Below are 21,693 nucleotides of genomic sequence, written 5' to 3' on the forward strand. Positions count from 1 at the left end.
CGTGTTGTCAGACAAGTGTCTACCTGGGAGAAAGCCAGCTTGGTCCTTATGTATCTCTTCAACTAGTACCTTTTTTAATCTATTAGCCAAAATATCGGCAAAAATTTTGTAATCCACATTGAGCAGCGATATGGGGCGGTAGTTCTTAAGTTGTGTCTTTTCAGACTCAGTTTTCGGTATAAGTGTAATATAAGCTTCCTTCCACAACTCTGGCGCCTTTTTCCCCTCCAAAATTTCATTACAAACCTCCTTTAGTGGCTGAATTAACCAATCTTTCAAAAATCTATAGTATTTTGAGGTTAAGCCATCCGGCCCTGGAGATTTACCCAACTGCATATTCTGAATGGCACCTTCTACCTCCTGTTGTGTAATTTTGTGGTTCAGCATTATCTTGTTTTCTTGAGAGATTTTTTGTAATCTGTTTGTTTTTAAAAACTGGTCTATATCAGTCTCTTTCTGTGGCCCTTGTGTATATAGTTGTTTAAAATATCTCTGGAAGCACTTTCTAATCTCCAATGGATTCTGTATGTTCTTTCCTTCCACATCCAAATTTGTGATAGTGTTTAATTTTTGTCTTTTTTTCATCTGCCAGGCTAACAATTTCCCGCATTTATTAGCCGATTCAAATGTCCTTTGTCTCATCTGTTTAATTTTCCATTCTACTTCCTGGTTTATCATTTTCATATATTGTACTTGATATAACTTTATTTCTCTCAGAATCTCTTGTGACTTTGGTTTCGCTCTTAATTTCTTCTCTCCTTTTATTTTTTCCAAGATTTTATCTTTTTTCTCATTTAGGATTCTCTTCTTTATTGCATTCTGTTGAATCAGAAACCCTCTTATGACTGCTTTACTTGCATCCCAGATTACTCTTTTTTCAACCGTGGTATTCAAATTTATCTCAAAATAGTCTCTCAAGATTTTTTGGGCCTTCATGGTAACCTATTGATCTCTAAACAAGGTGTCATTCATCCTCCATCTGAAGGAACCGATTGGTGTTAGTTTCATCTCCATCTTCACAGCATTATGGTCGGAGCATATTTCCAGGCAGATTTCCACTTTTCGAGTCTTAGGTGCCAGTCCTCTAGTTATCCATTTTTGGTCAATTCTTGTCCATGTCATTTTGGCTTCAGAGAAGAATGTACCCTCTCTTCCTAAGGGGTTCTTAGTTCTCCAAATGTCAATCAAGTCCATATTGTCAGTCAGGTTAAAAAAAGTTTTTGGTAGTCTGCCATCTTTAGTTACAACCTGTCTCTGCGACTTGTCCATATTTGTAGATACCACTCCATTCATGTCTCCCATCATAATAATGTTGTAATCCATATAGTCCAACAATGTCTCATGCAATTTCTTAAAAAATTCAGATTTCCCCTCATTTGGTGCATAAACTCCTACTATCAAAAAATTTTCTCCTTGTGCTTGAATTTCAATTGCCACAAATCTTCCTTGTTCGTCTTTAAAAACAAATTTCGGTGATAGGCTCTCTTTGGCGTAGATAACAACTCCTCTCTTTTTAACCTTATCCGATGAAATTAACTCTTGGCCCAATCTTTTATTAATCAGTACTTTCCTGTGTAGCCTTATCACATGTGTTTCCTGTAAGCAAATTAAGTCCAATTGTTCCTTTTTCAATAAATGAAAGACTTTCTTCCTCTTCTCCGGGGAGTTAAAACCATGAATGTTCCAACTTAATAATTGCAGAGACATGGTGTAGTTATTCTACTTTCCTCCAACTGCTCCCAAAAGTTCTTCTTTTTCTAGCGGTGGTATCCCTTTTTCTAGTTTGTCCAATCCCGAGGGTGGTGGTACTATGTCTAGTACTCCTGATTTTAAAGCTCTCAGCTCTTCTAGAACTTCTTTTTGCAGGTCTTCTTCGTGGTCTTTCAAAAATTTTCCCTTGTCTTCCACTGATCTTATTTTGAACTTTTTCCCTTTAAAGGTAAAAGATAATCCCTGGGGGAATTCCCACCTAAAAACAATTCTATTTCTTCTCAATAGGGCCACCAGATCTCCGTAGTTGGTTCTAAGATCCAATAGATGTTTCCGAATGTCCTTAAAAATCTCCACTCTTGAATCGTTTATTTCCAAAGTCTTCTGGAAGTGCGCACTCAGTATTTTGTCTCTCTCTTCTTTCGTCCGGAGGGTAACCAAACAGTCTCTCACCCTGTTCTTTCTCCCTCCTCTTCCAAGCCTAAACGCACTTACTATCTTAAAGTCTTGCTCCACCTCCAAATTCCTAAATTTTTCAAATTCCTGTGTCAGGTAGTCACTTAGATTGTCTTTTTCAAGTTCCGGTACAGCCCTGATCCTCAGATTGGTCTGTTTCTCCCTCAGTTCAATCATAGACAGAAGTGACTGATGGTCCCCAATCTGTTTACGCATCGGCTTTATTTCTTCCTCTACAGCCACTGCTTTTTCTTTTGCTTCCTCAGCTATTTTTCGATTAGAGGCAGATTCTTGCAGTAATTTTTCAATAGATTCTGTACTGGAATTCACCTTCTGTCCCAAATTATTGATGCTAGCAGTATTCCGATCTATTTTAGTTGATTGTTCCGTAACTTGTTTACTTAGGCCTTCCAATTTTTCATAAATTTTGTTTAACACTGAAGTGAAATCCCCTTCTGAAGCCATTCCTTTTGGCCCAGCTTGTGCAAGATCTTCCCCCTGCGTCACAGGAGGGCCGGGAACAGATGATCTACGTTGCTGGGATACTGCACTGGGCTGCTGCACTCTAACCTTGCCCGATCTTGTTGTCCGGTCAGTCATCACACTTTTGTCTATGAATCAAGGTCGATCCCACGGTCAAATCTTACCGTGGAAAATCCCCAGAGTTAAGAATGGAAAAATCCCCCAGCTGGGTGTGCAGTTTCAAAGTTCCTCTAGGGGGACACTGTAACAGTCATTCAAGTTACAATAAAGAGTCTTTTCCAACTTTCCAAAGTCCCCTTCAAGAAAAACAAGCAACAGTTTCAAATCCAGAGAAGACCTTTAACAAGTATCTCCTTTGCAGAGTTCACCTTTAAAAGATTACATTGTCTATAAGCAGTGCAACTCTCAATACAACAGTTCAAATGAACTTGGCAGTCCGTTCCCAGGAGTTAGATGATGGTCTCTTTTTTCCCCTTTGTAAGTAAGAAAGTCACTTTTCCCTCTCCCCCCCCCTCCTGCAGCCTGGGGGGGGGGGAGTTCTTTACTTTGATGTTCGGATTTAGAACTTTTAAAACACCACTCTCCGGGTCTTAGCTTAAAAAAGTCTTTGCTTTGATCTGTGTACAGAAACGGAAGGTGGACTTCCTGTTTACACCTTCCCGCTTCAGTGCCAAATTAATCCCTTTTTTCTCCTTTTAGTCCCAATTTCTTAAGCTTCACCTACTCACGGGTAGTTGTTTAGCAGCCGAATTGTCACAGGAAAAGGGTCAGCGCTCTCCGGCAACAGCTGTGTGGCTTCACCCCACGGAAAGAGCGATCGACTCTCAGCACCGCGCCAACTCCCGTTGTGCTCCGGAGCCCCTTACGGGGTCCCTTCGCTAATCCGGGGGGCGCTAAAGGTGCCCGCCGAGTCCCACGGTCACAGGCTTCTCCTGCCTGTGATTTTCGCAAGGGTCTCCGCTTCGCCGTAGCGGACAGACCCGATTTCCGCGGAGCTTCCCCCTCCAAACTAGAAGGAGACCGCCATTGCCGTTGGCGCCGCCTCCGGAAGTCCGAAGTATAAGTACATTCAGTGTCGTAGATGTAACTTACATCGGGAAATGACGGGAAGTCTGGGTTTTTTTGTTGTTTTTTTTAATAACTTTTATTCAAAATTAAAACAAAACATATTATCCAGAAACATATCATCCTTATTCCCCCCATTTTTCTCCCTCCCCACCTCCCCCCACAGAACTCACCCACCCCCACCCCCCAACTTCCCTCAGTTCCAGTCTTTGATTTCTCTAAAAATGCTGTTTTCTGCATGTTACACAGTTGTATAAATCCTCAAACTATTTAGCTGATTATTATCAATAAAAAGTTTGTGAATGTTTATTCAAAACCAGCCAAGGAGTCCAGTTCGCTTTGTTGTGTCTTCACATACTTTGTAGAGGGTTCCCATTCATCTTTAAAGTCACAGTTATCCTTGTCCCGTAGCTTGTATGTCAGTTTGGCCAGTTCTGCCTAGTCCATCCATTTTTCTGGCCATGATTCTTTAGTTGGGGTTTCTTCAGTCTTCCATCCTTGTGCTATTAGAACTCTTCCTGCCGTTGTCGCATACATGAAGATGTTTTTCAACTTTTTTGGCAGGTCTTTCCCTACAATCCTCAACAAAAATGCCTCGGGTTTTTTAACAAATGTTAAATGGAACATTTTCTTCAATTCATTGTATATCATTTCCCAAAAATTTTTAATTACCTTACAATCCCACCACATATGATAAAATGTCCCCTCCTTTTCCTTACACTTCCAACATATATTTGAACTAGTTTTGTACATTTCCCCTAACTGCACTGGTGTTGTGTACCATCTGTACATCATCTTCATGCAATTCTCCTTCAATAGGGAACAGACTGTAAATTTTAAGTCAGTTTTCCATAATTTTTCCCAATCTTCCATCATAATGTTGTGACCTACATCTTGTGCCCATTTTATCATAACTGATTTTACCTCTTCATCTTTCGTCTCCCATTCTAATAGTATGCTGTATGCGGCCTTCAGTAGTTTCATTTTCCTTCAATCACTTCTGTTTGAAGCCTAGATCTAGTATAACTAAATCCTTTCTTGCTGTCTTCTTTATGTGTTTCATATAGTTGTCGATAATGCAACCAACTCTGAAAGTGGTCTTTGATCTCATCATAATCTCTTAATTTCCATTTTCCATCATGTTCCTTTAATAAATCAGCATATGTGAGCCATTTTCCTTTCTTTCCAAGTGGTTTGAGCAGTAATGCTTCATGTGGTGAAAGCCACCATGGGGTCTTTTGTTCCAATAAGTCTTTGTATCTCTCCCATACTCTCATTAGTGATTTCCTGATTATATGGTTGTAAAAACTTCTATGAACCTTCCCTTTCCCGTACCATAAGTATGCATGCCAGCCGAATCTGTTGTCATGTCCTTCTAGTTCTAATGCCTCTTGCTTATCCAATCTCATCCAGTCCCTGATCCATACCAAACAAGCAGATTCATAGACTTCCGGTTAGCGCCAGCGCGTAATGGCGGATCTCCCCCGGAGCTCCGGGAGAGATCTGCTTCGTGGGTTCGGGTCCTGCCAGCTACGGCGGAGCGGGGACCCTCAAAAATCACAGGCACGTAGCCTGTGAACCGGAGACTCGGCGGGCACCTTTGCGCCCCCCCGACGCTGTGAAATAGCCTTTTTAAAGGCTGCGGATCAGCGGAGGGTGTGAGGAGCGGTGCCGAGAGTCGTTTTCACCCAGCCTGCGAAGCGAAGCCGCGTCGCCATTTGCGGAGAGCGCTGATTTCTTCCGGTGAATTCGGACTAAAAAGAACAACTATCCGTGAGTAGGATTGACCTCTAAAATATAATTGGACACTAAAATTAAAGAAATTGGGCACCGAGACGGACAAGCATCAAGAAGGAAGTCTGCTTTCCGTTCTGTAGCAAGATCAAAGCGAAAGACATTTAAGCTGTAACTGCTTGAAAAGAGAGCTGTGGGAACTAAGAAATCCAACACCAAGCAAAGAACTCCCTCCCCGAAGGCAGGAGGGGGGGGGGGAGAAGATTTTAAAGTGTTTGCCTGCCAATTCAAAAGAAATTGAGCTATTTACCGCTGCTTCTATACCTGGGGATCGGACTGCCGGAGAAAAGGAACCGGCTAAGGACTGTTGCTATAAGAAGGTAAAAAAGTATCTTTAATTGACTTTGGTTACTCTCAACCTGAAGTATTTACTTTGTTACATAGTAAAGTTACTTGCAGGAGATTATTGATCTGGATCCTTCAGAAAGAGAAAAGAATAATTGAAAAGAACTAGGAGGACTTTTGTTCTCTTTTCTGGAGAGTGTGGGAATAATTTGAAGGTAAAGAGCTGACTTTACGCCCTCTAGAGGATTTATAAATTGTTTCAGCAACAAGTGGAATTTAAAGCTTGAGAACTTTTGTCTGACAGCTTAAGAGTGTGGGAATGACCTTGAATAAAAGACTTTGTTATGGCAGATGGTAAGGAGAAAGAGGATTCACAAGAAACAACCTTGAGATCTGGCAGACAATACAAAGTGGATCCTTCCATGCAAAGAAGGGCTTCTGTAACAGGAGCCTCTGGAACTACAGTTGTTGCAAAGGCAAAAGTGAAAACAATGTCTTCAGAAGAATCATTTGCTAAGGTACTGGCGAGGATAAATGACTCTTTGGAGGAATTAAAAAAGCAAGGCGCAGAAACTAAAGTACAAGTTGCTGAAACAAATAAGAAAATTGAAGAAATCTCTGGGAAAATTGACTTAAACACAAAAAGTATAACTGACCTTGGGAACAAAGTGAACTCAAATGCAGAAGCAATTGGGAAACTACTGGAAGATTCATCTACAACACGAAAGATAGCTGAGGAAGCTAAAGAAATTGCAACTGCTGCTGAGGAAAAGTTTCCACCAGTGTACAAGAAGCTGGATGAGTATGAGCTGGCACTCTCTATGCAGGATATGCAACGTAAGGAGAGGAACTTAAGGATTAGACTTGTGCCGGAAAAGGAAGGAGACAACCTGGTGGACTACCTGACAAAAGAATTCTCTGACTTTTGGAAGCAGGAGCTGGACAAAGAAGAATTTAAGATAGAAAGCGCATTCAGATTGGGAGCAAGGCAGAGGAAGAACAGACCCAGAGACTGCTTAATAACTCTAAGGTCAAAGGAGGAGCGAGACAAAATATTGAACCTGCACTACCAAACAACCCTTCGAATTGAAGATTTTCATATTGAGATTTTTAAAGACATTCCCAAAAGTATTTTGGACGCAAGAGGATTCTACAAAGACTTGGTGACACTGCTGAAAAGGAACTACATACCATTCAGGTGGGAATTTCCCCAAGGCTTGTCTTTCAAATACAAGGGGAAGAAAAGAAGAATAAGGACAGTGAGTGATAAAGACAAGTTCTTGGGAGAACACGAAGAAGACCTACAGAAAGAGACGTTTCCAGGACAAGGGCATCCTTCATTAGATACGGATACGGAACCACCGACAAACGAAGAACAAAAACTGGGAGCTGTAGGAGGAAAGAGTAAATAACCCCATCATGGCTCTGCAACTTCTAACCTGGAATTGTAACGGTTTGAATATTCCCAGGAAAAGAAAAAATATATTTCATGCCTTAAAGAAAGACCAATTGGACTTGATTTGTTTACAAGAGACCCATGTGACAAGAGCACATAGGAAATTATTAATAAATAAAAGATTGGGACAAGAATTTATATCTTCAGACAGAGTAAAAAAGAGAGGAGTGGTGATTTATGCAAAGGAAAAGTTGCAACCGAAACAAATTTTTAAAGATGACCAAGGAAGATATTTGGCAATTGAAATTCAACTCCAAGGAGAAAAGTATCTGATAGTGGGAATCTATGCACCAAATGAAGGGAAAGCGGAATTTTTTAAGAAGTTGCATGAGACTTTGATGGACCATATGGATTACAATTTAATCATGATGGGAGATATGAATGGAGTAGTTTCAACAAATATGGACAAAGCACAAAGACAGGTAGTGACAAAAGATGGAAGACTACCAAAGACCTTCTTTGAAATGACTGACAATATGGACTTGATTGACATTTGGAGAACAAAACACCCATTAGAAAGAGAGGGAACCTTCTTTTCTGAAGCCAAAATGACATGGACAAGGATTGACCAAATTTGGGTGACTAGCAGTATGGCGCCGAACATAAGGAAAGTGGAAATCTGCCCAAAAACCTTCTCCGACCACAACGCAGTAAAGATGGTGATGAGGCAAACAACAACTGGTTCCTTCAGATGGAGAATGAATGACATCTTATTCAGAGACGAGGAGATTTGTAAGAAGGCCCAAAAAACTTTGAAAGACTATTTTGAAATTAACTTAAGGACTAAAGTAGAAAAAAGAATAGTATGGGACGCAAGTAAAGCCGTGATGAGAGGGTTCTTGATACAACAAAATACATTAAAGAAAAGAAAGCAAAATGAAAGGAAGGAAAAAATCCTGGAAAAGATAAAAGAGGGGGAAAAGAAATTAAGATTTAAGCCAAAATCGCAAGAGATTCTAAGAGAAATTAAATTTCATCAAACACAATATATGGAACTGACGAATCAAGAAATAGAGTGGAAAATTAAGTAAATGAGACAAAAGACCTTTGAATCTGCTGATAAATGTGGCAAGTTACTGGCTTGGCAAATAAAGAAGAGACAAAAACTCAACACGGTAACAAATATAGAAGTGGAAGGAAAGAACATAAGCAACCCAGCGGAAATTAGGAATTGTTTTCAGAACTACTTTAGACAACTTTACACACAAGGGCCGCAGAAAGAAATGGACATACAACAGTTCCTCGAGGAAAATGGGCTGAAAAAGGTTTCGCAAGAAAGTAAGACAATATTGAACCAGGAGATATCAGCACAAGAAATAGAAGATGCCATTCAAGGCATGACGCTGGGCAAATCCCCCGGACCGGATGGACTGACTTCCAAATATTACAAAGTTTTGAAGGAAGGGTTGATACAACCTCTGAAGGAAGTCTGCAATGAGATTATGGAGGGGAAAAGGGCACCCGATACGTGGAGAGAGGCCTACATTACACTTATACCAAAGACAGAGACTGAAAAGACCCAACTTAAAAACTACCGACCCATCTCGTTATTGAATGTGGATTACAAAATCTTTGCTGACATTTTAGCAAAGAAACTGAAAAGAGTTTTGATGGAGGAGATTCACGGGGACCAAGCGGGCTTTCTCCCAAAAAGGCATTTGTCGGATAACGTAAGGAATATAATTGACATTTTGGAAAAGCTGGAAGTGAATATAAACACTAAGGCTGTTTTGATATTTGTGGATGCCGAGAAAGCCTTTGATAACATTTCTTGGAGTTTTATGTTGAAGAACCTCCGGGGAATGGGGGTAGGCCAAGGGTTTGAGAATGGTATAGGTGCAATATACTCTGAACAGAAAGCAAAACTAATTGTAAATAATGTGGTTACAGAAGAGTTCAAGATTGAAAAAGGGACATGTAAGGGGTGCCCTATCTCCCCACTACTTTTTATATCGGTCCTGGAGGTTTTGCTTAATATGATTAGGAGGGACCAGTTGGTTAAAGGGATTCAGGTCGGAGCTAAACAATACAAATTGAGAGCATTTGCAGATGACTTAGTACTTACATTGCAAGAGCCAGAAGCTAGTACGAAAAGAGTTTTGGAAATAATCCAAGAGTTCGGTCAATTGGCAGGATTTAAATTGAATAAGTTAAAGACAAAGGTATTGGAGAAAAATTTAACACAGATTGAAAAAGAAAGGTTTCAGAATGAGACAGGGTTGACCGTGGTTAAAAAAGTGAAATATTTGGGTATAAATATGACAGCTAAGAATGTGAACCTATTTAAAGACAATTATGAAAAAACTTGGACAGAAGTGAAAAAAGACTTGGAGATTTGGTCAAACTTAAAGCTTTCCTTGTTAGGTCGAATTGCAGTTATAAAAATGAATGTATTGCCAAGAATGTTGTTTTTGTTTCAAGCATTGCAAATAATGGAAAAAATGGACTGTTTCAAGAAGTGGCAAAAAGATATATCTAAATTTGTCTGGCAGGGCAAGGAGCCCAGAATTAAATTTAAGATATTAACGGATTCAAAGGAAAGAGGGGGGTTTGCCCTGCCAGACCTTAAACTCTACTATGAAGCGGCAGCTTTCTGCTGGCTGAAAGAATGGCTGCTTCTTGAAAACACAGACATTTTGGATTTGGAAGGTTTTAATAACATTTTTGGGTGGCATGCATATTTGTGGTATGACAAGGTTAAAGCACACAAAAGTTTCAAAAACCATATTGTCAGAAAAGCACTATTAAATGTTTGGATCAGATATAAAGATTTGCTGGAAAATAAAACTCCAAGGTGGCTGTCGCCAATGGAAGCTAAGGCAGTTAAAAAGTTAAACATGGAGTCGAAGTGGCCAAGATACTGGGAAATTTTGGAAAAGGAAGGGGATAAATTGAGATTGCAGAGTTTTGAAAAATTAAAGGGGAAGGTGAGAGATTGGTTGCACTATCATCAAATAAATGAAGCGTTTAAATTGGACAGTAAAATTGGCTTCCAGGTGGAAAAATCAAAATTGGAGACAGAATTGTTAGAACCCAGTACTAAGAACTTGTCAAAAATGTACAATTTGCTGCTGAAATGGAATACACAAGATGAAACGGTTAAATCAGCTATGATTAAATGGGCTCAGGACATTGGTCATAATATTCTGTTTGCTGATTGGGAAAAGTTGTGGACCACCGGGATGAAATTTACGGCATGTAATGCTCTAAGAGAAAACATTATGAAAATGATATATAGGTGGTACATAACCCCAGTCAAGCTTGCAAAGATTTACCATTTGCCTGATAATAAATGTTGGAAATGTAAAGAAAAGGAGGGTACATTCTTTCACCTTTGGTGGACGTGCCCGAAGATTAAGGCATTCTGGGAAATGATCTATAATGAACTTAAAAAGGTATTTAAATATACTTTCCCTAAGAAACCAGAGGCCTTTCTCTTGGGTATTGTCGGACAGGGGGTGTTAAAGATGGATATAACTTTCTTTTTGTACGCTACAACAGCAGCTAGAATACTTATTGCAAAGTACTGGAAGACACAAGAACTACCCACACTGGAAGAATGGCAGATGAAGGTGATAGACTACATGGGCCTGGCAGAAATGACGAGCAGAATCCGAAACCAGGGAAGAGAAGCAGCGCAAGAAGAATGGAAAAAGTTTAAGGACTATTTAAAGAAATATTACAAAATTAACGAAAGTTAGAATGATGTTGGATTGGAAAGTAAATGGTTACTATTAGCAAGGGTTAAGACAAGGAGAATAAGGAAGATTAGATTAATTTCAAATTAAAATAAGGGAAGATTTGCTGAGTAATTGATAAGAATTTGGAATACAGAAAAGGGAGGCATGAGGAAGTCGGGGAAGAAAGGTACAAGAAATTAAGATATGAAATGGTACATGTTTTTTGTTTTGTTTTTGTTTTTGTCTGTTTATGTATTTGTTATATGTCTGTTGTTATAAAAACCTTTAATAAAAAATTATTTAAAAAAAACAACAACAAACAAGCAGATTCATAATACAATTTAAGGTCTGGAGGGGCAAACCCGCCTCGTATCTTTTACATCTGTAAGTATTTTATGTTTTATCCTTGGCCTTTTGTCCCCTCAGATAAATCTTGAAATCTCTTTCTGCCATTTTTAAAAACATTGATCTTTCAGGATGACTGGTATTGATTGAAAAAGAAATAGCATTTTTGGCAACACATTCATTTTAATCGCCAATATTTTTCCTAACATTGAGAGATTCATTCTGCTCCATATTTCTAAATTTCTTTTTACCTCAAGCCAAATTTTTTCATAGTTATTTTTAGATAGGTTTATATTTCTTGATGTTAACCAAATCCCTAAACATTTAACCTTTTTATGGACTTCAATCTCAATGTTTTGTTCTAATTCAGTTCTTTCTTCTTCTTTCATGTTTTTAACTAATAATTTAGTTTTTTTTCCTATTTAGCTTAAATTCTGCCACTTCCCCAAAATTCTGAATTTTTTCTATTACTTAAGGGAGTAAAGTTTTAGGTTCTTCCACTGTTATCACTAGGTCATCTGCATACGCTTTTAACTTGAATTCACTTTTCCCAGTTTTTACACCTGTAATCTCTTCATTTGCTCTTACGTTTTTGGCAAGTACTTCCAAAACCAGAATAAACAATAATAGTGACAATGGGCATCCTTGTCTTGTTTCTTTTTGGATCTTACAATCATCCGTTATCACCTGATTTATAATTAGTTTGGCTTTTTGTTCTGAATAGATTGCTGCTATTGCTTTTAAAAACTTAGGACCGCTTCTGATTTCTTCTAACAACTTTATCATGAACTTCCAAGATACATTATCGAAGGCTTTTTCAGCGTCTATATACATCATTGCCACTTTCTTTTCATTTTTAGCCTCCAAATATTCTATTATATTCAAAATATTCCTTATATTCTCCTTCATTTGTTTTCCTGCTAAGAACCTGGCTTGATCTTGATGTATATATTCATTTAATTTTTTTTTTAATCTGTTAGCTAGAATATTTGCAAACAATTTGTAATCGTTTTTTAACAAGGAGATAGGCCTATAGTTTTTAATTTGCAGTAAATCTGCGTCTTGTTTTGGAATTACTGTTATATAGGCCTGTTTCCATGTTTCTGGGATTTCAGCTGTGTTCAATATTTCATTCACGACATCTTTCAATGGGTTCGCTAATTGTTCATTTAATTTCTTATAATATTTTGCCGTAAAGCCATCTGGGCCTGGGGACTTGCCATTTTTAGGGCTTTTTATTGCCTCAAGTAGTTCTTGCATTGTTATCTGGGAGTTAAGGATATTCCTTTGTTCTTGTTTTAAATATGGCATATTGCTATTTCTGATGTACTCTTCTATCTTAAATGTTTTTTTCTTTCCCTTGTCTATACAGCTCAGAAAAATATTTAAGAAATCCTTCTCGTATTTCCTTCAGCTTGTCTGTAATTCTGCCATTTATGTTAATTTTATTTATGGAGTTCCTTTGTTCATTTGTATTCACTTCCAGGCTAACAACTTCCCCGGCTTATTTGCATGCTCAAAATATTTTTGTTTTACTTTTTTTATTTTCCAGCTGATTTCCTCGTTTATAATCATTGAGTATTGGGTTTGTAATGTTTTGATTGCCTGTTTTACTGCCTCTTTATTTGCTTTGTTTGGCAGCTGTTTCTCCTTTTTCATAATTTCCTCTAATATTTCTTTTTTTCTTTTTCTCTCTCAATTTCCTTTTAAATGAGTTTTGTTGTATAAAGAGTCCTCTCATTACAGCCTTGCTTGCATCCCAGACCGTCTGTAACTTTGTTTGCCCTTGACTATTTATTTCAAAATAATCCATCAAGGTCTTTTTTGCTTTTTCAACAAATTTGTGATCATCTAATAAATCATCATTTAATCTCCATCTAAAAGAGATTTGGCTTTCTTTTTGTAATTCCATAGTCAGGGAATTATGGTCTGTAAAGGTTCTGGGATTGATTTCAATTTTTTTGACTCTTGTTTCCAATTCTTTGGAAATCCATACAGAGTCTATTCTCGAGCTGCTGTCATGTACATGGCTGTAAAAAGTATACTCTCTATCAAACATGTGTCTCATTCTCCAGATATCTATCAGCTTTAGATTTTGAGTCATGTCAAAAAAAGGTTTTGGCAGTTTACCATCTTTGGTCTCTTTTTTCCTGGCTGATCTGTCTTTGTCTAAAGTTGGAACTCCATTTCATTTAAGTCTCCCATTAATATAAACTTTTGATCTGCAAATTCAAGTAGTTCTGTTTCTAGTTTTCTGAAAAAAATTGCTTTTTTATCATTAGGGGCGTAAATACCAACCAATATCACTTTCTCTCCCTGGATTTTAATTTGTATTATTAAAATTCTGCCTTTTTCGTCCTGAATCAATTTGGGTTCAAGTGCAGGATTAATATAAAAAACAACTCCTCTCTTTTTTGTTTTATCTGATGAGATGAAATCCATACCTAATTTTTTGTTAATTAAGACCCTTTTATGCTTTTTTGCAATATGTGTCTCTTGGGGACACATTATATCCAATTTCTGTTTTGCTATTACATGTTCAATGCAATGTCGTTTGGCTTCATAATTTAAACCGTTAAACCGTTAACATTTCAACTCAGTAATTTAAGATTGGCCATTTCCAGAGTCAGTTACAATATCTGTTTTCCCTGAAAGCCTGTTCCAAGGCTTTCTTTTGCTCAGATCGGGGGTCTCCCCGTCTTGTTTGGGGTCTAAGTCTCTCCTATTTTTATCCAGGAATTCTCTCGCCTGAAATTCTGATGTCGGTTTATATCTCCTCTTCATGTATGTAAAGGAGATACCCTCAGGAAATTCCCATTTGTATCTGATGTCAGCTCGCCTAAGAGCCGTTGTCAAAAACCGGTATTTTGTTGTTCTGAATCTCAATTTCAGAGGAATTTCTCTAAAAATGCCTGCTTTCTGTCCAGCAACCACGAGATCATTTTCAAAGCTATTCTGAAGGATTGTGTCCTTCACTTTTTTTGTCACTAATGTTAACAAAATGTCTCCTGGCTGCTTCCGTTCTCTGCTCTGAAACGATTTAATTCCAAAACAGCTTTCAACTGAGCCATCCAGCCAATCTTTACTTTCCCCCATCCACTCTGAAATTGTCTGTGTCACATATGTCTCTAGGACTGGCTCAGAGTCAGAGTCTGGTAGCCCTCTGATTCTGACCGTCCTGTCCCGTTCTTGTAATTGCAGAAGTAAAACCTGATCTTCTAAATCACTCTGTTTCTCTTGAACCCCTTGTACCAATCCTGACATCCCTTTTTGTTCCTCCCTTACTTCTGTGACTTCCTCTCTTAATTTTTCTAATTTATCTACTTTTGTCTCCAAATTGCTAACCTTATCTCCCAATATCCCAAACTGTTCTTTTAGAACTTTGTTTGAGTTCTCAATATCTCTGTGTACTTGTTCCTTCAATGATAAATTAGATTTTTCCATGTCACTACGGACCTGTTGTGTAAATTCTTGCATTGATTTCATCATCTCTTTCCTAAATTCTAAAAGCTGCAGTGCAAAAGGGTCTGTCTGTTCTTTGTCGCCTTTTTCCCCATTACCGCCCTGTACACTGGCCCATCTTGCAGCTGCAGCAGCAACCGAAGCTGCTGTTTTACGTGTTGTTATTCTGTCTGGCCCCGACATTTCTTATCTGTTGGTTCCAAGTATTGTATGAGTTGTTCAAGGTCACACCTGCCAGCTCTGAATCTGTTCGGCTGTACAGCTATCACCCCCTCCCAGCTTTCTCCCGGTTTCCCTTTCCCTTTTGTCAGCTATCTCTCTCCCTGTCACACTTTCACATTCACTTTTATCCCCTAAGCAAAGGAAGATATAAAAAGAAAAAGAAAAAAAGGGGAAACTTTCAATAAAACATGTAACATAGAATATGTAAATACAATATTTAACAATAAGGGGGGGGCAGTTAATATTCCAAGAACAAGGGAGGTAAATTAAAAAATATATTAAAGGTAAAGGTACCCCTGCCCGTACGGGCCAGTCTTGACAGACTCTAGGGTTGTGCGCCCATCTCACTTAAGAGGCCAGGGGCCAGCGCTGTCCGCAGACACTTCTGGGTCACGTGGCCAGCGTGACAAAGCTGCATCTGGCGAGCCAGCGCAGCACACGGAAACGCCGTTTACCTTCCCGCCAGTAAGCGGTCCCTATTTATCTACTTGCACCCGGGGGTGCTTTCGAACTGCTAGGTTGGCAGGCGCTGGGACCGAGCAACGGGAGCGCACCCCGCTGCGGGGATTCGAACCGCCAACCTTTCGATCGGCAAGCCCTAGGCGCTGAGGCTTTTACCCACAGCGCCACCCGCGTCCCAAAAAAATATATTAGGCCAGTCCAATTTCCAATATTGTCTTGGAACAAAAGGCATGCACAAAACAAATAAAAAACCAGCAGAGAAGAAATTATTCTTTAAATTATACTTATCTACTTATAGTCACTCAAATGGTGGTGGTTTGCAATATTTCCATAACTTGTAGGTCCTTTTAGTTAGTTCTTATTTTTAATCCCATGGCCGTAGTCTTGTTTTCCAAATCGCAAATTCACAGGCAACTAAAGTTCCAATTATCAAGCAGCTGAGGCTGTGATTAACAAATCTTATTTGGAGAACTCTCCCATTTCTTTTTTCTTTTTTCTTTTTAAAGGGACGCGGGTGGCGCTGTGGGTAAAACCTCAGTGCCTAGGACTTGCCGATCGTATGGTCGGCGGTTTGAATCCCCGCGGCGGGGTGAGCTCCCGTCTTTCGGTCCCAGTTCTTGCCCACCTAGCAGTTCGAAAGCACCCCTAAAAAGTGCAAGTAGATAAATAGGTACCGCTATATAGCGGGAAGGTAAACGGCGTTTCCGTGTGCTGCGCTGGTGCTGGCTTGCCAGCTGCAGCTTTGTCACGCTGGCCACGTGACCCGGAAGTGTCTCCGGACAGCGCTGGCCCCCGGCATCTTAAGTGAGATGGGCGCACAACCCTAGAGTCGGACACGACTGGCCTGTACGGGCAGGGGTACCTTTACCCATTTCTTTTTGGGGTACTTTAGAGTACTTGGGAAGCTGTTCCAGGCTCTTTTCTACTTTTATTTTGGAGGTTGCCCCCCAAATGTGCAAGAGTTCCCTGCAGGCTTCCTGTCTTTACTTCCCCCTTTCTTCTTCCAAATTTTTTTGTAAAGTTGCTTAAACCTCCAGCTGTGTAGATTTTCACTTATATCTCACTGGGTAACTGGATACAGTTAAAGTTGCAAGCCATTAGAATGTAACCATCCTTCCAGTCAAAGTTAGCTGTAGCAATTCTCCATAGCAATAAACAAGGTCTGAGTCCCATTCACAAAAAAGTTCCCTTGCAGAGCCTGTCCGCAAAGATCGGAAACTGACTTCCTATTTTGTTTCCGTTTCGCCAAATTGAAGTTTTATGGTCTAACTGCGCCTTTAAATTGTTTTATTGGCTTTTACCTCTAATTAGGAAGGTCTGCTGCTTCTGGTGACGGATCGTAGCTTCAGCAGGAGGTTGCGTTGTTGCCTGGAGCGTTCTCAAGCCTCTTCCCCTTTCCTCCCGTGTGCTAAACAGCAGCCGGGGGGTGCTCGGGGGGGGGGGAATTCTTGCTCTGCATGAACCCTTGGGTCCCCACACTCCTGTGGGGTTTTTTTGGGGGGTGCGCTGAGCTCTGTCGCTGCCCTCAAAGCCTCTCCGCCGGCTCCGTGTCACAGACGACACTCAGCACACTGACATTTTCCTCTGCAGCAGCCGGAACTGAAGTCTGTTTTCATATAATTTAGTTTATTGGATTTTTTACTTTGGTTTATTTTTGTTTAGTTAGAAATTATAAGAAAAGAGTATGTACAAATACAAGTTTAAATCAATATTTAATGGTATAACTATTTAAGGCTGTACATGTACCTAAGATCGTGTATGGATGTAAATTAATTTAAAAAAGAGAGAGATCGGCCCTTGGGAAGGATTGCGGCACCAGCAAACTATTAAAATACAATAGTCTTTCAGATATTAAAAGCTTCCCTAAACAGGGCTGCCTTCAGATGTCTTCTAAAAGTCTGGTAGTTGTTTTTCTCTTTGACATCTGATGGGAGGGCATTCCACAGGGCGGGCACCACTACCGAGAAGGCCCTCTGCCTGGTTCCCTGTAACTTGGCTTCTTGCAGTGAGGGAACCACCAGAAGGCCCTCTGGGCTGGACCTCAGTGTCTGGGCTGAACAATGGCTTTGACAGGGGCGCCAGTCATATCAGCCGAAAAATCCCCCAGACCTGTTTGGAATCCCACTGGATCCATCAGCCTCTGAGGGCGGACCTTCCTAATAGATCCCCCTCTGTGGAGGGGGAAAGGTGCTGACATCCTAAATCTCAACAGGAAGTGATCTGACCATGACAAGGGACTGATGTCAATGTCCCCCACCTTCAAATCACCCTCTTCCTGTCCAGTCCAGAAAACAAGGTCCAGAGTGTGTTGGGCCGGTGACATGTTGGAACAGCCCCATGGTTGTCATGGCAGCCATGAAGTCCTGAGCTGCCCCAGAGCCAGCTGTCTCAACATGGATGTTGAAGTCTCCCAGAACCAGTAGTCTGGGAGTCCCCAACACTGCCTCCAAGACCAACTCTGTCATCTCAGGCAGGGAGACTGCTGGGCAGTGAGGCGGGTGGTAAACTAGCAGAATCCCTAATCTGTCCTGATTGCCCAGCGCCAGGAACAAACACTCTAGGTCCCCCCCCCAAACTGGACAGAGAGCCTGGAGATACAGAATCTCTATGTTGTTGTTGTTTAGTCGTTTAGTCGTGTCCGACTCTTCGTGACCCCATGGACCAGAGCACACCAGGCACTCCTGTCTTCCACTGCCTCCCACAGTTTGGTCAGACTCATGTTTGTAGCTTCGAGAACACTGTCCAACCATCTCATCCTCTGTCGTCCCCTTCTCCTTGTGCCCTCCATCTTTCCCAACATCTGGGTCTTTTCCAGGGAGTCTTCTCTTCTCATGAGGTGCCAAAGTCTTGGAGCCTCAGCTTCACGATCTGTCCTTCTAGTGAGCACTCAGGGCTGATTTCCTTAAGAATGGAGAGGTTTGATCTTCTTGCAGTCCATGGCACTCTCAAGAGTCTCCTCCAGCACCAGAATTCAAAAGCATCAATTCTGTGGTGATCAGCCTTCTTTATGGTCCAGCTCTCACTTCCATACATCGCTACTGGGAAAACCATGGCTTTAACTATACGGACCTTTGTTGGCAAGGTGATGTCTCTGCTTTTTAAGATGCTGTCTAGGTTTGCCATCGCCTTTCTCCCAAGGAGCAGGCGTCTTTTAATTTCGTGACTGCTGTCACCATCTGCAGTGATCATGGAGCCCAAGAAAGTGAAATCTCTCACTGCTTCCATTTCTTCCCCTTCTATTTGCCAGGAGGTGATGGGCCCAGTGGCCATGATCTTCGTTTTTTTGATGTTGAGCTTCAGACCATATTTTGCGCTCTCCTCTTTCACCCTCATTAAAAGGTTCTTTAGTTCCTCCTCACTTTCTGCCATCAAGGTTGTGTCATCTGCATATCTGAGGTTGTTGATATTTCTTCCGGCAATCGAAACAGTTTAAAAACAGTTTTTTATAAAAAGGTCCTCTCTGCTGAGCAGCAGTCCTCATGGGCCTGTCAGGCCCCGCTCTAGGCCAGGTGGAGAGAGGCAGGAATGGGGCCCTCAGGCACTCAGCAGAGGAGTCCTCTGGTTGAAACCCAGATATCGCCCAGTCCTACTATTGCATATCTCTGTCCAGGTGCTAAGTACTTTTATGCTGCTTTACAAATGTGTCCACCACCTAGTTGATTTGTGCAGTATATTTGCCTGTAAAATAAATATAAAGAAAGTAGTGGGGTTTTTTGGGAATGTTTGATGTTTTATTGTGTTCTTTATCTGCAGGAAGCTGCCTAGAGTGGCTGGGGAAACCGAGTCAGATGGGCAGAGTACAAATAATAAAATTATGATTACTATTATTTGGTTACAAAGAACAGGAAGTAAGTGACACAGGGTGGCGTCACTAGAAAGTTATCTGTGATTAAGCCAAGAGTAAATGCAAACATGGGAAAAGTGAAAGTGAAAATTTCACTAGCCTTTATCTGCTTTAATGTGTATTTGAGGTAAATATTTATATTTTATTAGAGAGAAATTTTGAATTGTCTTAAAACAAGCCTATCCAAGAAGCAGAGAACAGTTTGCGTATTAAGGATCCATAGCTAAAGCTGAAGTTTGCGCATCCCATTTATTGTGATCTTGTGGAATTTATTTATCACTTCAAATTTCTAAACTGCTTCTCCTCTCCAAAAGGAAACTGGGGAGCTAACAACCATCAAACTGCTACATGTAAAAACCTGGAAGACATCAACTGAACCACAGGAAGCTATAGCTGTTAATGCATTCACTCTAAAACTTCCCTAAACTGCATTTCAAAGGCCTTGAGAAATAATAATAAAAAGTGTTAACAATCTTCCTGGGTGCAACTATAGTATGAGACTTCCCAATTTCCCCTGGGAACATAGGAGGGTTGTGCATATATTATCTTCAAGCATTGGCAGGTTCCTTGTTCATTTTCTCGGTAGTGGTACCCGCCCTGTGGAACGCCCTCCCACAAGATGTTAACAAAAAAAACAACTACCAGACTTTTAGAAGAGATCTGAAGGCAGCCCTCTTTAGGGAAGCTTTTGATGTTTAACAGACCACTGTATTTTAATACTTTGTTGGAAGCCGCCCAGAGTGGCTGGGGAAACCCAGCCAGATGGGCGGGGTATAAATAAATTATTATTATTATTATTATTATTATTATTATTATTATTATTATTATTGCAACGGCTTTGGATTACAACCATTTTGGATTACAACCACGTCAAACCCGGAACCTGTTTTGGTTTACAACCAGACCTCCAGAACGGATTATGGTTGTAAACCATATTGGTAGTTCTTGTATGTACAAGTATGGGTTTGTGTATGGGAGCTTCTCCCTGAGATAACTTGGGAAGGGCTGTAGCTCAGTGGTGGACCATCTGCTTTGAATTTAAACAGTCCCAGAGTCAGTTCTCAGTATCTCCAGGTAGGGCTGGGTGTTGTCCTCAGTAGGAAACCCTGGAGAGCTGGTGCCAGTCAGTGCAGACAATATTGTGTTAGATGGAGCACAACGATCCAACAGGAGGCAATGATGGCCACCAAATCAGATGGCTTTAAAAGAGGTTTGGGCAAATTCAAGGAGCATAATGCCGTCAATGACTACTAGCTATGACAGCTATGCTCTGCCTCCATGGTTGGAGGCAATAATACTTCTGAATGCCAGTTTCTGGAAACAGCAGGAGGGGAGAGTGCAGTTGTGCTTGGGTGTTGCTTGCCAGTCTCCCACAGACATCTGGTTGGCAACTGAGAATAGGGTGCTGGACTAGATGGGTGATTGGCCTGATATGTCAGGCTCATCTGTGTTCTTTTGTGTGGCTCGATATAAAGCAGCTTTCTATGTTGTTGAACTTTACTCAGAACATTTCTGTGTTCATGTTTTCAAATAATTACAAATAATTATTTCTCTTTCTCTTTTTTTATTTTTGTGTTTATCTGCAGAATGGGTGCATGTCGTTGGTGCACCTCTGATGATTCAGTCGTCAACCTGCTAAAAAGTTATGCTTCCTCTACACTGCCTGCAAATGAATTTGCTTCAGCCAATAATGACCTCTGTTACTGCATAGAGTGTGTGGATGAGTACCATAAAGCAAAGGATGAGTTGCCATCCTTCCATGAGGTAATTTGCTTTGATTGATAGCCCACTATATCCTGGCTGTGTTGGGGCTGGCTGATGACAGAGACAGTCATAGCAGATTTGGGCAGGCAGAAGGCCAGTAGTTATTTGATAGCTTCAGGGGTGGGTAGCTTGATTCAGCTGGTGGTAGAGGTTGGTGGGGTTGCTCACCTGAAGTCGCAGTGATGTCATCAGGTGACTCATTCCCCCCTCCCCTATGTGATGTGCAGCACTTTGAAGCCGCAACAACAACAAAATATTGGGGGTGCCAAACAAATCTCTTCCTTACCTTCCTCCCGCCTGCTGAAATCTGCTTTGGGCTGTAAAGTGGGTGGTAGCCACCCTGGTGTATGATCCTAAGAACTGGCTTAAAATAAGATCTCCAATTAAAAAAAGACAGCCCACATGACTGCCCCCTGGAGAGCTGATGGTCAAGCAGAGCAGGCAATACTTGGATAAATGGGCCAGTGATACAAAGCTGGTTTATATGTAAGAAATTGGATCTGTAAAGGTGCCCTTAGGAATGTAAGCACTGCGCAGTTCCAGCTCACTTAGAATAATAATAATAATTTATTATTTATACCCCGCCCATCTGGCTGGGTTTCCCCAGCCACTCGGGGCAGCTCCCAATCGGATATTAAAAACACAATACAGCATTAAACATTAAA

General features: G+C 40.6%; 1 protein-coding gene across 1 annotated transcript in view; it reads left to right on the plus strand.

Annotated features, from left to right (window-relative positions):
- Window positions 1-20,852: 20,852 nt before the first annotated feature.
- Window positions 20,853-21,693, plus strand: part of LOC310753699 (putative helicase senataxin) — a gene marked incomplete at its 3' end in the record, with an annotated part of 215,300 nt that continues 214,459 nt past the window's right edge. The window contains exon 1 of the mRNA XM_083595055.1: window positions 20,853-21,028. The remainder of the gene's footprint in view (window positions 21,029-21,693) is intronic.

Source organism: Podarcis filfolensis, assembly GCF_964270895.1.
Source record: "Podarcis filfolensis genome assembly, chromosome: W".
Taxonomy (NCBI): domain Eukaryota; kingdom Metazoa; phylum Chordata; class Lepidosauria; order Squamata; family Lacertidae; genus Podarcis; species Podarcis filfolensis.